Here is a 15,209-nt window from a genome sequence, read left to right on the forward strand (position 1 = left end):
AATATAACTAAAAGGATACTTTTTTGTATGTATTGGTGCAGTATTTATTCAAAAGTATGTGCAAAAAATGTACAACACTCATGGATTCCTTATGAAGTTAAACTGTCAATTATACCGATTTCAACTGGTCGTTAATTAGATCCGTCGAGACTCGAGATATTACTTTTATCACCATTTCCATATGGTTGTCACTTTTAAAAAGTTGTTAAATATCTATAGGAGAAAATCTCTAAGTTATATGTACAAAAACATTTAAAGAGAAGTTCTATGTAATCAGCTTTTTATGATGGTAAAACTTCTTATAGCTTTAGACACTTCCAAACTTTGATGTATGCATTCAAATTTTATTACTTGAAAGCAAAATGAGCTGCATACACAACCCCCTCTTACCTTATACAAACATTATTTTTAAGAAATGTAAATGCAACTCTAATTAGTCTTATTCAATGTGCCAACTTTCCTGCCTCATTGTTACATGATGTTTCCTTCTTTAATAATGCAACTTACAATCTAGACCAATGACTCATTTAAAATCTGATGATAACGTGAAGTTATCACCACAATGAACATATCCAACATTACTTAGAACCTACCCTTGAAGCCACCTTAAAAGCTTTGTTATATGTATTTTGACTTTTAAGTTGTTCGGATGTGCCTCATTCTCTCTTTGATTCCATTCATTCTTCTTCATTATTCTGCACATACCAATTTTCTCTAGCTGACTCACTCTCATTAGCCGAAGTAAAAAATGGGTAGTCTTCCAACTGGTAATCTCGAAAGCATATCAATATGCGTTGCGCATGATGAATTTAGAATGCAAGGTCACCGTCACTTGGCTTGATCATTGATATCCTTGCTGATTACTACAAAAATATTGAGATTAATATTGTTGGGACTCAACTTAAACCTGAAAGTTATATATGTGACAATAGCATACCCGAATTGACAGCATAGAGGCAAACAGTACTGTGCTCGTACCTAAATTTGGCTTAGAAGTTATACAGCTTTTAGGATATGCACTAAAGAGCAGATATATTACACTAACTCACCTTAGTTACGATAAAGTCTTATCCCTTTAGAGTATATGAATGCTATTAAACATGCAAGATCAGCTCCCACCTTGAATAAAGTCTTCCCGTTTTTTTTTCCACAGGTGCTCACTTGCGGTGAGACAGAAATGATTAAGAAAACCTAATTAATAGTTCAATTCAATGACCTGATAATTGATAAACAAAAAGCACGTACATGGGGCCTATCACAAACCACAAACCTGAGGATCCTGTTATATGTAGAAGCGAAAAATCTACCACCTTTCTCCAGCTTTATGGAACTCCCTATGAATAAAAAAAAAAGATGTTGGAACCAACAAAAGAAAAAAACTTTATCAACAAAGACAATAACAACAAGACAATTAACAAACTCATCAAACCACAAAATACATGCTTTGTATTTGAGACCCTGTAGATGTATACATCCAATTAGTTCTTAATTAATAACAAACCCAATTTAGAACCAATTTTTAAGATTAACCATCAACCCGGAATGGAAAATAGAAAAAGTAAACACTAAAACTCTCTTGATTTTTCATATGTAGAATTAATGAAAAGCTATAATTATTCTAGGAATTACTGGTTAATCCAGTTTTTCAATTAATGGCTAGTCCACCCGTGAAATTAATTTACTCGCTAGTCAAAAAACATGTTTTTGGACTATATTATTTACTCGTTGGTCCGAAAACTTTGTGGAGATTATAAAGTGTGTTTTTTAAATTCCTAAAACACCCTTCCAGATCTAATTAGTATCAATACATAACATATGTAGTATCATATTAGTATTGATACTTAATAGTACCAATACTTAACAGTATCAATACATATGTTAATATGTAGTAACATATGTAATATGTAGTATCAATACATATTAATATTGATACTACATATGTAGTACAATATCAATACATATTAACAATGATACTACATAATCATCAGGGATTAGCCCAGTTGGCCAGGAGCCTGACTCTCAAGTAGGAGGTCAGCGGATCGAGTCTCCGCTCACGAGTTTGGAGATCTCATTAAATACTCCTTATATGTAGTTTAAAATCTAGTTTAAGTCATAATGTATGTTCTTTCCTATTTAAAAAAAAATATTGATACTACATACTACATATGTAGTATCAATACATAACATAATACATATTGGTATGTAGTATCAATACATAACATATTAATATGTAGTAGCATATGTTACTAGTAACATATGTAGTATGTAGTATATCAATACATAACATAACACATATTGGTATGTAGTGAAGCTAATGGAGAGCATAAAAAAGGGTTTTACATAGTATTATATGTTAGGGTTAGCAGAGTAATTTTACTCTTTTCAAACCTTTTTTGGACTAGCGAGTAAATAACTTCTCCCGCTGGACTAGCCATTAACCCGGGTCAGGTTTAGTGGACTAAACAGCAAAGTTCTCATAATTATTAGGATTGCTTTGAGAGAACACATAGTGGTTACCTGTTCATGCTATTTTTGTTTCCGTTTACAATAAAAATCAGAGGATCCTAAAAACAAGACCAAAAAAAAACAACATAAATACGATTGAGATAAACCCTAAACCAAAAAAATGAGCAAAAATTAAAAAAATAGAAATTATGCAAAAACAATAGGATCAAAACGAACCGTGCTTGATATTTGATTCAAAGACTAACAATCGCCTGCATAATCAAAACGGAAATAAAAATCAAAACACAATGAAATAAATCAAGAGAAATAATAATAAAAGAAAGAGATAGCCAAGATGCAGTAGAAGAGAGTTTAAAAGAAGTATAATTAGGATTTGGTAGCCATCACCCACCTAATCATAACTTTGAATCCAAGAACGTTTTCAGTTGCCTCGACCTAATTTCTTCCCTATTTTCATATATCTTATCAACTGCAGTATAAAAGAAATAATACAGGTAGAACGAAGAACAACCACGGAGAAAAAAGAGAGTAAAAAGAAGAGGAAGAGGCGGTGAAAAAAGACATCAGGGTTTAGAAAAGTTTTATACGCCGGAGTCGTGGGATAATTTTTTTTAGAGAAGTGGTGTTGAAAATATCAAAAATCGGTGGTGTGAAAAATCTAAAGAATTCTATTGGTTGAAATATATTCCAGTGGGACCAGAAGCTCTAGGAAAAGAGCTTTGTTCAGCTTTTAACCACAACAGAGGAAATTCACCTTAAATCATATTATCAATAATATCTCCTTAGTTAATCTAACAAATACATATTTCTTTAACTTCTACTAACTAGCTATGACAACGGGCATATCAAACTAAATTGATATATATATGCTGAAATATATAAATCTTTTTGGCGGGTCTTAGGAAGTGGTAGAAGCAGTAACATTAGTGATGGTGGAAAAATAGTGACGGTGGATGGTTTTTATGATGGTGGATGTTGGTTAGTAGCGTTGGCTAAGTTAGCATATATAAAGAAAGGTCAAGATTTGTCTAGAAAAGATAATCTACGGTTTTGTAAGGATGTTAATGGGGGTACCAGCTTATTGGAGAGGGTACCCAACCCCACATAAAACAAACTAAAAAATCCTCTGTCTTATATGAGTTTTGGTACCATACTCAGTAATCTGGCACTCCCCATTAGCAATGTTGCGGTTTTGAGGATACTTAAGCATGCTCAAGATTAGGCTCCCACGCGTGGCTTGATATTTCCACTTCCCATCTCCAGTTTTGAGAAAATGAAGAGACGGAGAGAGAAATAAGAGGCGATAGTTTTTTGGCTGAGCTGCGGAGAGAAAAAAACCCTGAATCTGAGAAAATACTTCCGTTCAAACCCTAAGAATTAAAATAAAAGATCACCATTTGATGACGTCACATGTATTTGCGTCGAACATGGTCGAAAACAATTATGGGTATCAAAAAGAACGATAGTCGGTGATTTTCTAATTTTTCTCTTCTCACAGTCTTCTTCGACCAAATCCTAGATCCCCGATGAATCAAACTACTCTGAGGTGCAATTACGCGGGACAACCCTTTCTTTTTGAAACCTATTATAGGGGATCCAAACTTTGGTTTTTAGGGGCTCACAAGATGAAAAAGAGAGAGTCATGAAATAATAATCAACAAAACCCCTTAACCTATTAATTTTGTTAATGGTTAGACCGGTCAAGAGACGAATTAACCGCGAATGACTCGATTAATTAGAAATGGACCTTAATTAATAGAAATTAAGCTAACAACGATCTAGATACGAAATTAGTACCATTGAATATGTCTCGAAAATTTATGCGTAGTAGACATCTCGAATGTGTCAATCGGATACCAGACGAAGAAGATATCTGTTCGTTTGAGTGAAGGGTAAAATTATCTTTTTGCTTCAAACCTCCAGGATGCCCTTATCCGTTTCTCAGGTGCCTTTAGCATTTTTGGTCGTCCTTATCTTCAAGACGTGTCGAAGAGAAATTCTTATTTTCTCTTTTCCGTTCTCTTTTTTCTTCTTTTCTTCTTCTCTGTTTCTTCCTCTCCTTCTCTTTCTGTTGGTTTCAATTCGACTGATTGAGATCATTTAGTATGACTAATTCATGGAAAGTTAGGTAGCACGATGAATCGAATAAGTTGAGGTTGTTTGAGTTCCAAGAGAAGAATAAAGTGACGTTGATGTCGAATCGAATTTAGGGTTTCGGTTTAAGTTCAAGATATGGAAGAATTTTTGAATTAAAAATGGATTTGAGTGCCTGGTGATGAAGAACAAAAAGGGTTGGCGTTAATTTGTTGATGTGAAGCTTTTCTTATGAAGAAGAATCACAGAATCAGGTAAATTAGGGTTTCCTTAGTTTGAAGATTTAATTTGAGGTTTCTGTGTTGATTGATTTCTTTGTGAAATTGAATTTGGTTTGGTAGTATATTTCATGGGTTTGTTTTTAATCAGGGTAGAAAGTATTGTATCAGGTTTAATTTCAGTTCTTAGGAAATATAATCTCTGATTAAGGTTTTACAGAGAAGATTGGGGTTTGGGTTTATCTAATTGAGATTATTTGTTAGTGATTTCGAGATGGTGTTGGTGAAGTTAGAGCTGATGGTAATTGTATAAGAAGAACAATGGATTTTGTTGGTAGTATGTTATTAAACTGGTGGTGCTGGTTATGTTATTTAGGAGGTGTTGTATCTAGAGATGGTGGTTTGTTAGTTTATTGAGATTGCAGGACAGGGCAGAGTAGTTGATGTTGAACTGGTGGAGGTGCATATAGTTTGTTAGGTGCAACCGAAGAGTGGGTTGAAGTTATGATGATTGAAATGGAATTTTTGTTGTAGAACAGGTTTGGGTACTGAAATACAGTTTTTCTTTTTGAACAAAGAAACCTTAATATTAAACGGGGATAATCTTACATCATTATCTAAGTGAGAAATTAATAAATCTGGTGGATGTAACCACCATTCCCCACAAAGATTATGTTTTCTGGCTGCTTTTGCTAAGGAATCAACAACTTTATTACATACTCTATATACAAACTCACAGGACCAACCATCATTCAGATTACATTTATTCATACATTTCCTAAGCATAGGAAGACTCTGCCAGGGTGAAAGAGGAGTACTATTTTGCAAGTAATAAGAACTGATATTCAAGTTATCAGTTTCAAATATAACTTGAGTCCAACCATGAGTAGATGCCATATCCATCGCTTCTAACAAAGCCCATGCTTCCGCCTGATGCACATTAATAGCCTTTTTTACAGCTCCTTTTTCCACCACATATTGTCCTGCATGATTTCTAGTTATAATGCCAATACCAGCTACTAAAGATTGGGGATTAAAAGAGGCATCAATATTAACTTTCAAAGCATTCATAGGAGGAGGCCTCCAAGTGATGTTCAAAGCAGTTCTAACAGATAGTGAATGATGTAAAGTGCGACTGTTATCAGCAGCAGTATCCAAATGATGCACTGAGATGTAGTAACTTATTTGATGAATTACTGTGTTTGGGTTTGGATTTAAGTTACTAAAGATAACTTTACACCTATGTTTCCAAATGATGTGCATAATGCATACTATGATATGAATAGAGTTAGAGTTACTGTATATGTTGATTGGAGAATCCTGAATTTGCCAACTCTGAATCCAAGACAAAAGGGTTGAATGCTCATCATAGAAGAAAAGTGTTGTGGTAGAAACTTTCTCCAAACAGCTTGACCAAAAGGACAGTGGAGAAGCAAATGATCTACATCTTCGGAAGTACCAGTATTACAGAGAACACATTGTTGATCAGAAGAACTCATATGGCGAAACAATATGGCTTTAACTGTCAGAGGATTGTGAAGACCTTTTCATAAAAAGATTTGAAATTTATACGGCATTTTGAGTTTCCAAAAATAAGCCAAAATGATTGGGATAAGTTCAGAGAAGCATCATTAGGAGAATCCTTAACGCAGAGCATTTTATAAGTTGAAGAAGTGGTGAAAATACCTGCTGTTGTGAAATGCCAAATGAGAGTATCTGGCTGATCTAGCTAAATGGGAATTGTTAAGATGGAATTCACCTGTTCAGAACTAAACAATTGACGTAGATGGTTAATGTTCCATTGAGCAGCAGATAAGTCAATCAATTCAGATACCCATTGTAAATCATGAAGATGTAATTCGTCCCAATGTTGAAGAGCATTAGACATATAAGGAATCCAATTTGCAGTCCAGATGTTTATAATCAAACCATCACCCACTTGCCACTTAGCATTTTCCATTACAATTTGAAGACCATAACACAAACTCTGCCATAACCATCTTGAGTTTTTTGTATCAGGTGGAGGAGAATTCTGGAGATCAAAGTAGGGAGAATATTTACCTTTTAAAATTCGGGCATACAGAGCATCTTGATTGTGTATTAGATTCCAAGACATTTTTGCTAAAAATGCTGCATTATAATTGCTCAGATATTTGAGAACCAAACCTCCATATCTTTTAGGGACTTTCATTTTGTGCCAAGAGAAAAGATTAGGAGCATGCTGAGTATTGTAATTTTTCCACCAATACTGTCTTTGGATTTTGTCCATTTGTTGGATTGTTGATTCAGGAATTTTAAAAACTTGCATCTGATACGTGCTTATAGAACTAAGAATAGTATTTACCTGGGTAGTTCTCCCTGCCTGATTAACTGTCTTACTTTGCCAACCTTGCAGACGATGAGACATTTTGTCTAAGATGCATTTACAGTTTTGCTGTCGAGATCTGTGTAATAACAGTGGTATACCCAAGTATTTTTCACCTAAACCCATAAGCTTCATGTTGAGAATGCCATATATATTATTTCTTTGAGAATGAGTTGTGTGCTTACCAAAAAAGATTGTTGATTTCTGCATGCTAATAACCTGACCTGAAGCTTCACCAAACAAATCAAAGAGATGTTTAAGGTGATGCATCTGAGTAGAGCTTGCCTGAAAGAAAAGCAAACAATCATCTTCGAAAAAAAGATGATTAATAACAGGGCAATGTCTATTTATTCTGAGATCTTCAAGAAAACCACAGTCAACATTGTGTTGTAAAAGTCTTGAAATTGCTTCCATGATAAAAAATAAATAAATAAGGTGACAAAGGGTTGCCTTGACGAATGCCTCGAGAAGGAGAAAAAGAAGCACTTGGAGCACCATTAATTAGAATAGATATATTAGTGGTTGAAACACATTGATCAATCATATATATCCAGTCTGAACTAAACCCCAACTGACGAAGAATAGCAAGAAGAAAAGGCCATTCGACCCTATTGAATGCCTTAGACATATCTAATTTCATACCAACAATAGCTTTGTTGATTTTTTTCCTCTTCATAGTATGCAGTAACTCGTGGGCAATGATGACATTATCATGAATGTGTCTACCAGAAACATGTGTTGTTTGAGTTGGAGAAATGATTTTCGACAACAGTGGTTTCAAACAATTAGCTAAGATTTTTGATATAATTTTATGGCTAACGTTATAGATACTAACTGTTCTGTAGTCTGCAGGTGTTTGAGGATATTGAAATTTAGGTATTAGGACTTGATAAGTGTGGTTAATAGCCTTTAGCATATGCTTATTAGTAAAAAAATGATGGACCATAAATATCACCTCACAAATAATCGTATCCCAATATTGTTGATAAAAAGCTGCAGGAAACCCATCATTCCCCGGAGACGCCCAAGATCTGATACTAAAAACAACTTCTTTAATTTCTTGAGGATCAGGAAGACAAGAAAGATTCAGATTTTCAACATCAGAAATACAAGGTTGAAAAAGCTGTAAAATGTCCTTATGTACTGAAGGGTGAGAAGTCGCAGTAATATTCCGAAAATGAGAGAGAAAAACAGTTTCAATTTCATCTCTAGAGTCATACCAGATTCCAAGAGGTCCCTGAATAGCTTGTATGTTTGATCTCCTCTTATTGAAGTTTGCCATAGAGTGAAAATAAGAAGTATTTCGGTCAGCTTCCAAAAATTTGTCACATGCCTGCTGCATAAAATATTCGTTCTGAATTGAAATCCAATTCTGTAGAGAAGTAGTTAGTTGGTGTATCTCAGGATGAGACAAAGGAATATTGTTGTCATAGCAATTCTGAAGTTGAGTCTGAATATTATGAATTGTTGCCTCAATATTACCAAAATTCAATCTTTTCCACTGTTGAAGTTGAGCTCGAGTATGCTTTAACTTACTTGATAGTTGATAAAAAGAAGAACCCAAGAATTGCTGATTCCAACTTTGAGTAATAGTATCAATGCAAGAATAAAACCTCAACCAACATTTGTAAAGTTTAAAAGGTGAGTGTTTAACAGAACTAGGGATGCTGTGTAACAGAATAGAACTGTGATCGGATGTAATGGGAACAAGATGCTGAAGATAAGCATCATTATAACTACTGATCTACTGAGGGTTAGCAAGAGTTCTATCTAATCTAGAAGAAACATGATCAATACCAGATCTGTGGTTAGACCAAGTGGAATCAGAACCTACATAACCCAAATAAATTAGTTCTAGTTGTTGAACAAAGTTCCTGATATGACTAGCATGATGAGTATGACTAGTATGACTATGAGTTTCCGAATCTGACATGGTAAAATTTAGATCACCCAAAAAATCCCAAGGAAGATCTACAGAACTATGCATATCCAAAATATACTGCCACTGATTATTGTTGTCAACAACATTATGAGCACCATACATAAAAGTGATCAAGAAATCAGAGCTATGATCATGAGTATGAATAATTGCAAAAATTGTATCACTAGTAGTATTTCAACATCTACGCCATCTTTCCAAGCTAAAGCGATACCACCAGAAAGACCAATAGCAGGATAAAACCAATAATGAGGATATCTAGTATGAGACAGATAAAATATCATATTATTAGGTTGAGTTTTAGTTTCAGACAGGAAGAAAATATCTAGCTCATATTGATTTAAACAAAATTTAAGATAATCTCTAGTATGAGGGTTTCCTATACCTTGACAGTTCCAACAAAATATTTTCATACTTTGAAAACAAAAACAGAAAATGTGAAAAGAGTAATGAAAACAAAAGATGAAAACAATAAAGGAAAATAAATAAAGAGAGGTTGAGAAAACCACCTGTTTCCATGCATTGGTATGATTCTGAGCAGCATCAACATTAGCAGCAGCAATGTTCCACATATTTTCTTGATCAGAAGAAGTATTAGCATCTTGCACAGAGACAGTTTCAAAAGCTCGAATAGAATTGTTGTTCTCAATATCATCAGCATCAGCTTGAGCCTCAGAAGTTATAACCAAAGTAGGAACATGGCGATATCTTTTCTTAGTGCCACTAGTACTAGCACCATCACTTGACAAAGTAAACACCAGGAACACTGAAGTAGCATGTTGAGACTGATTGTTATGCCAGGAAGAAGCGCCAGAACCAGAGTTAGTAGCTGAGAAAATTGATATACACATTCCATCAAACGGACGAGATTGTTCTTGAGCAAAAGGTTGTCTCAGTCTGTTACGTCGTTGAGAGCCATGTTGTAGAAAAAGTTGAGCTTCCTGTTGGGGATTCCTTTTAGGAGGTACAATAGGTTCAGCAAATCCAAAACCTCAAACAATTTCTTCCATATCAATCCTTCTATTAGTCATATCAACACAATCATTTTCTTCATGATTAGGAACTTTACATTCAGAACAAAGTCTATATGGTTATTTCTCATAAAAGAAGCCGATCCATCTTGTCACACCAGCATCATTAGCAGCAGTGATAGAAGTGATAAGTGGAGTGTTAACATTGATGAGGACTAAAGCTCTATACTTGGAAGATGTAAGAGGGTTTATACCACCAGGTTCAACAATTCTAACTTCACCTACTATATTACCCATCATACATAAGATATCAGCATAAGTAAATTCTGGTAACAAGTATTTGTATTCTAACCAGTAAAGTGAAATCGAGAAATCGAGCTGATGATAATCCATAGTTAGGTTCCAGTCTTTTAACACGATCAAATAACCATCAAAATTCCAAGCACCCCCAAAGAGAATTACATCTTTATCATCAGAAACTTGAAATTTGATAACAAAGATGTTAAGTTCCAAATTACGCACCTGAACCATCCATTGGTTATATCTTTTTAAGTGAAATGAATTTAGCAGCACGCTCTGCATCTTGCCAAATCATAACACCAGGAGCATAAAGTTTTCCAGCAAGACTATATCTCCAGTCTCTAACTCCAGATAAAATAGTAGTATTAGAATGCATTACTACCCTTCTTCTAAGAGGTTCCTGATCACTAATTGAAACCCTTCCATTGGTGGATAATATTATTCCTGACAGGTCTAGCCATCAAGGCAAAGAGATAAAAAAAGAAAATAAGAACAGGGAAGGGTGAAAGAGAAAAGGTAATCGATGAAATGATTTTTATAGATGAAATTTAAAGGAGGTGTCAAGAGATACAGAGGATAGGTATGGGTTTTAAAATTGAAATCAGAAAGAGGTGTCATGAACTGATGAAGATAGAGATGGGTGATAGAGAAAAGGTAACTGATGAAATGATATTTATATTGGCTTTTTATGTCTTTGTAGGTGTTTTTGGAAAAATAAGATTTTGCGGCAAAATTGGATCGAAAAGTGTTTTTTGCGTTCATGGGAGGACATTTGCTATTCGGACCCTCACTTTGGATAAGGGGTAACCTAATTACTAAGGGGCATCCCATTTCCAGGCAGCTGCTAATCACACCCCTACTCTGGTTAGGGGGACACTATTTTCATAGTTTGAACACACGGTTTTGGCGGGAATTTTTCTTCCTTTCCTGCGTAATTCTCTGGCAGGATTTTCATCGAGTTTTAATTGGAGATTTTCATGGGATTTACTTGGTACTAGCTGGTGGAGATAAAACAGGAATGATAAGTGTTTTATATTCGAAGAATTAGGGATTTACGCGGAGTTTAAACGAAAGAGGGGAAAATAGTTTTTGTCGGGTTTGTTTGGATTTTTGAGATGTTTCTATGGAGATTCAATCGCTGTTTCGGCTTGGGCTGGACCTGTTAGATGATAATAGTAATTTTACGTGTATTTGGATCAATCAAATTGGGTTGTGTGATCATGTACAAGGAAAACAGAGGTGATCCTTTCTCGGGTCTTTGTTTAAGCCTATTCTTGGAAGTTATGTAGGGGTTGTGGACAATATAACTTGGAAAATTCCATTCTAACAGGAAGGTTAAGATAAACAAGGTAACATAGGCCGCAAAGAGAGTTTAGAAGGAAAGAAAATATCCGTAACTTGGCCGTGAAGAAGAAGAAAATAATCGAAGATTTCTTGGGAGATTTATCGACCTGTTGTGTATATATAGGCTTTTGTGAGGTCTACGAATGGAGATGGGAGTTAGGGGTCCGGTCAGAAGCCATAGAATCAAAGAAAGAAGACTTGCAGAGGTGTTCTCTGCTGCTGCTGAAGAAGGAGAAAACGAAGAACATTGGACCTACAGAGACAGTCGCAGTTGTGCTACACTAGAAAACTATCGTTCTTCTACAGTCTTAGAAGATTGTAACAGTGACGTCTGTAACACCCTTACAGCGTTGCAAATCTCTGTGTTACACAATTTCTGCAATAAAACACCTTTTTGAGCAAAAAGAAAAAAAAAAGAAAAAAAAAAGAAAAAAAATGTATTAAGGTTTATTATTTTTGTAATTTTTCTTTTCTTTTTGGACTTTGGGACATTATTTTTTTATTACCCTACGGAAGGGTACTTTAAATATAAACTGTTTGCAGAGAAGGAGGACAATTACGATATTGTCTCTGCACCTTGGGTTCGTACACTTGACATCGGAGTCAGTGGCCCGAGTCTACTACAACCGATTCATCCCCCGTCTGGAACAGGAGGTAAGATTCTAAATACTCGCGAATCCCCTGTCAGCGAGTTACTGGACTCCTTCGTATGCATATATGTTGAGGACTGAATACAAACATTTATTTTTCTACTAAAGGGCAAGGCCTGGCCATACAAGATAAGGGTTCAGATTTCATCACCGTTCTCTTCTTGCCCGCTTTAGGAGCACGTAACCTACGCGAACCTAAGCCTAAAATTTTGACTAGAACGAGACCGATAGGGTAACGAGTTTAACAGGAAAGTCATTCGAAAAATATTGGTTACTCTTTTAAGCATACTTCGAAGTTCTTGACGGTTTCTGTAAGTTGAATGCGTGACTGCGCCGCCTTGTAATACCGGTGAGGCCTTGGGTATCAAAGCTCCACCGAGCTTCCCTCGCCTCTATTCAACTTACTTTAACTCGAATTGATTTCATATGGGTTTGTTTAAATTGTAACGAATTCCCTTTCGAATGATTAGAAGTTGGTCTAGAAACAATCTAAGTGGAGCCATCATGCTTTTTGTTTGCTAGAAATCAATAGGTTGGATTTGGTTGAGTCAGCCTTGTTTTGTGATTGAATAGAATCCCCTTCCTTAATTTTTTTTTGCATGCCTGAACGTAAAAGAGACGCCCTAGGTAGATTTGTTAAAGAGAAACCTAGTAGTTCTAAATGTCTCGATTACCTCAATTTAGAAAGTACGATTTTTGAAGAGTCCGTTTTTGAACGTCTGCTTGAGGAGACAACCCCTAATATTCCGATAGTGCCAGAAATGGCAACTTTAAAAGCTTTGTTGAATCCGACTAGGACTACTCGTCCTTCGTGTATTAAGTTAGCTGAAACGGAGGCACCCTATGAACTGAAACCTGGGACCTTACAGATGCTCCCAATCTTTTTAGGGAAAGAAAATGAAAACCCTATTACCATGTTAGGGATTTTGAGGAAATTTGTAGTACTCTAAGAATTAGAGGCTTAGATGATGATGCTTTGAAACTTAGGTTATTCCCATTTTCCCTGAAAGATAAGGCCAAGTCGTGGCTATATAGTTTGGACTCCGAGTCAATTGAGACATATGAACAACTTACATCTGCCTTTTTCAATAAGTTTTTCCCTAGGCACAAAACATCGTCTATTAGGACGCAAATATGCACATTTTCACAACAAGAGGGAGAATCTTTATATAGGTATTTGGAAAGGTTCAATGATTTATTATCCCAGTGTCCTCATCATGGTTTAGAAAAGGTTAGGCTAGTTCAGATCCTTTATGAGGGTTTAGATTATTCCACAACGACCATGGTTGAGTCTCTATGCACTGGTGGATTTGAAAACCAAACTGTTGATGCGGCGATGGAATTTTTTAATGAAATCGCCGAAAAAACCCAGCAATGGGAAAATAGTAGGGCACCCCAGAAAACAATTCTTTTAAGTAGAGGAAACGTTAATAGGGTAGAAGGAGGCTATGAATCAGATGCCAAAATTGCTGCTATAGCAAAAAGGTTAGAAGCTTAGAAGTGGGCCAGACTAGTGGTAGAGTGGAGCCTTTTTGGGAAGGCCAGAATATTGAAGAGCAAGCCAATGCTCTTTATAATAACACTAGATTTGATAACCGTCAAAAGATTGACCCATATTCAGAAACCTATAATCCTGGTTGGAGAAACCATCCGAACCTTTCGTGGTCTAAGGGCCAAAGTCAAGGTCAGTTTAGTAATTCTAATGCTCCCCCAGGTTTTGGCTATACTAAGAATCCTTCAGGACTAGCTCAGTTTCAGAATCAGTCAGATAAGAAAATCCTAAGTTTAGAGGAATCTCTCGCCTTGTTAACTCAGCAAACTGCAAAATTTCAGTTATCCGTAGAACAGAGTCTACAAGCTAGTAACAGGATAGGACAAGAAAATAGTCAGGCTATTTCCGAGTTAAAAACCCAGGTTGGTCTGATAAGTGATTCTTTGAGAGAAAAAGGTAAGTTTCCTAGTCAAACACAACCCAACCCTAGAGGAGTTCATGAATTAGGTGCAAAACCATCGAATCAATTGAATGCTGTTAGAACCCTTAGAGTGGTAGAGTTGTAGACAATAAGGTAACCATGCCCGATAGTGAACATACTGTAGTTCACCCCTCAGAATCTCACCTCTCAGGACCAGTAGCTGAGGAGACTGATAAAGTTTCTGATGATGTGAATTCGGTTCCTGAAAGGTCTGATTTTATGCCTAGAGCCCCATTTCCTCAGCTATTAGTACCAACAAAAAGGAATCGAACTTTAATGACATATGGAGGTTTTTAAGCAAGTTACCATAAACCTTCCTTATTAGATGCAATTAGGCAAATTCCTGCTTATGCCAAGTTCCTTAAGGATATGTGTACGCGAAAGCGAAAACTTAGCGTCCATAAGAAAGCCTTTTTAGCTAGTCACGTAAGTTCAATCATTCAGAACACCACAACTCCAAAGTACAAAGACCCAGGTTCTCCTACCATTGCTTGCACAATAGGTAACTTCCGGGTAGAAAAAGCTTTACTTGACTTAGGAGCCAGTGTGAACTTACTGCCATTCCATGTATACTTACAGCTAGGACTTGGTGAAATGAAACCTACTCAGATGACACTGCAGTTAGCTGATAGGTCTGTTAAAATCCCTCGAGTGTTATCGAGGATGTTCTTATTGAGGTCGACAAGTTTATTTATCCAGTGGATTTCGTGGTCCTAGATACCCAACCTGTCCCTGACCCAGAGAACCAGATACCTGTGATTTTAGGTCGCCCATTTTTAGCTACGTCTAATGCGATCATTAACTGTCGAAATGGTGTGATTGATGTTATCTTTTGGTAATATGACTATGGAGATGAACATTTTTAAATGTCAGTAAGCACCTCATGAGC

The 15,209-nt window shown here is 35.9% G+C and overlaps 1 pseudogene; it reads right to left on the bottom strand.

Moving 5' to 3' along the window:
• Positions 1 to 13,471: 13,471 nt before the first annotated feature.
• LOC113319759 lies at positions 13,472 to 13,571 on the bottom strand (annotated as a pseudogene).
• Between the last annotated feature and the right edge of the window lie 1,638 nt (positions 13,572 to 15,209).

Source organism: Papaver somniferum, chromosome 10 (genome assembly GCF_003573695.1).
Source record: "Papaver somniferum cultivar HN1 chromosome 10, ASM357369v1, whole genome shotgun sequence".
Taxonomy (NCBI): domain Eukaryota; kingdom Viridiplantae; phylum Streptophyta; class Magnoliopsida; order Ranunculales; family Papaveraceae; genus Papaver; species Papaver somniferum.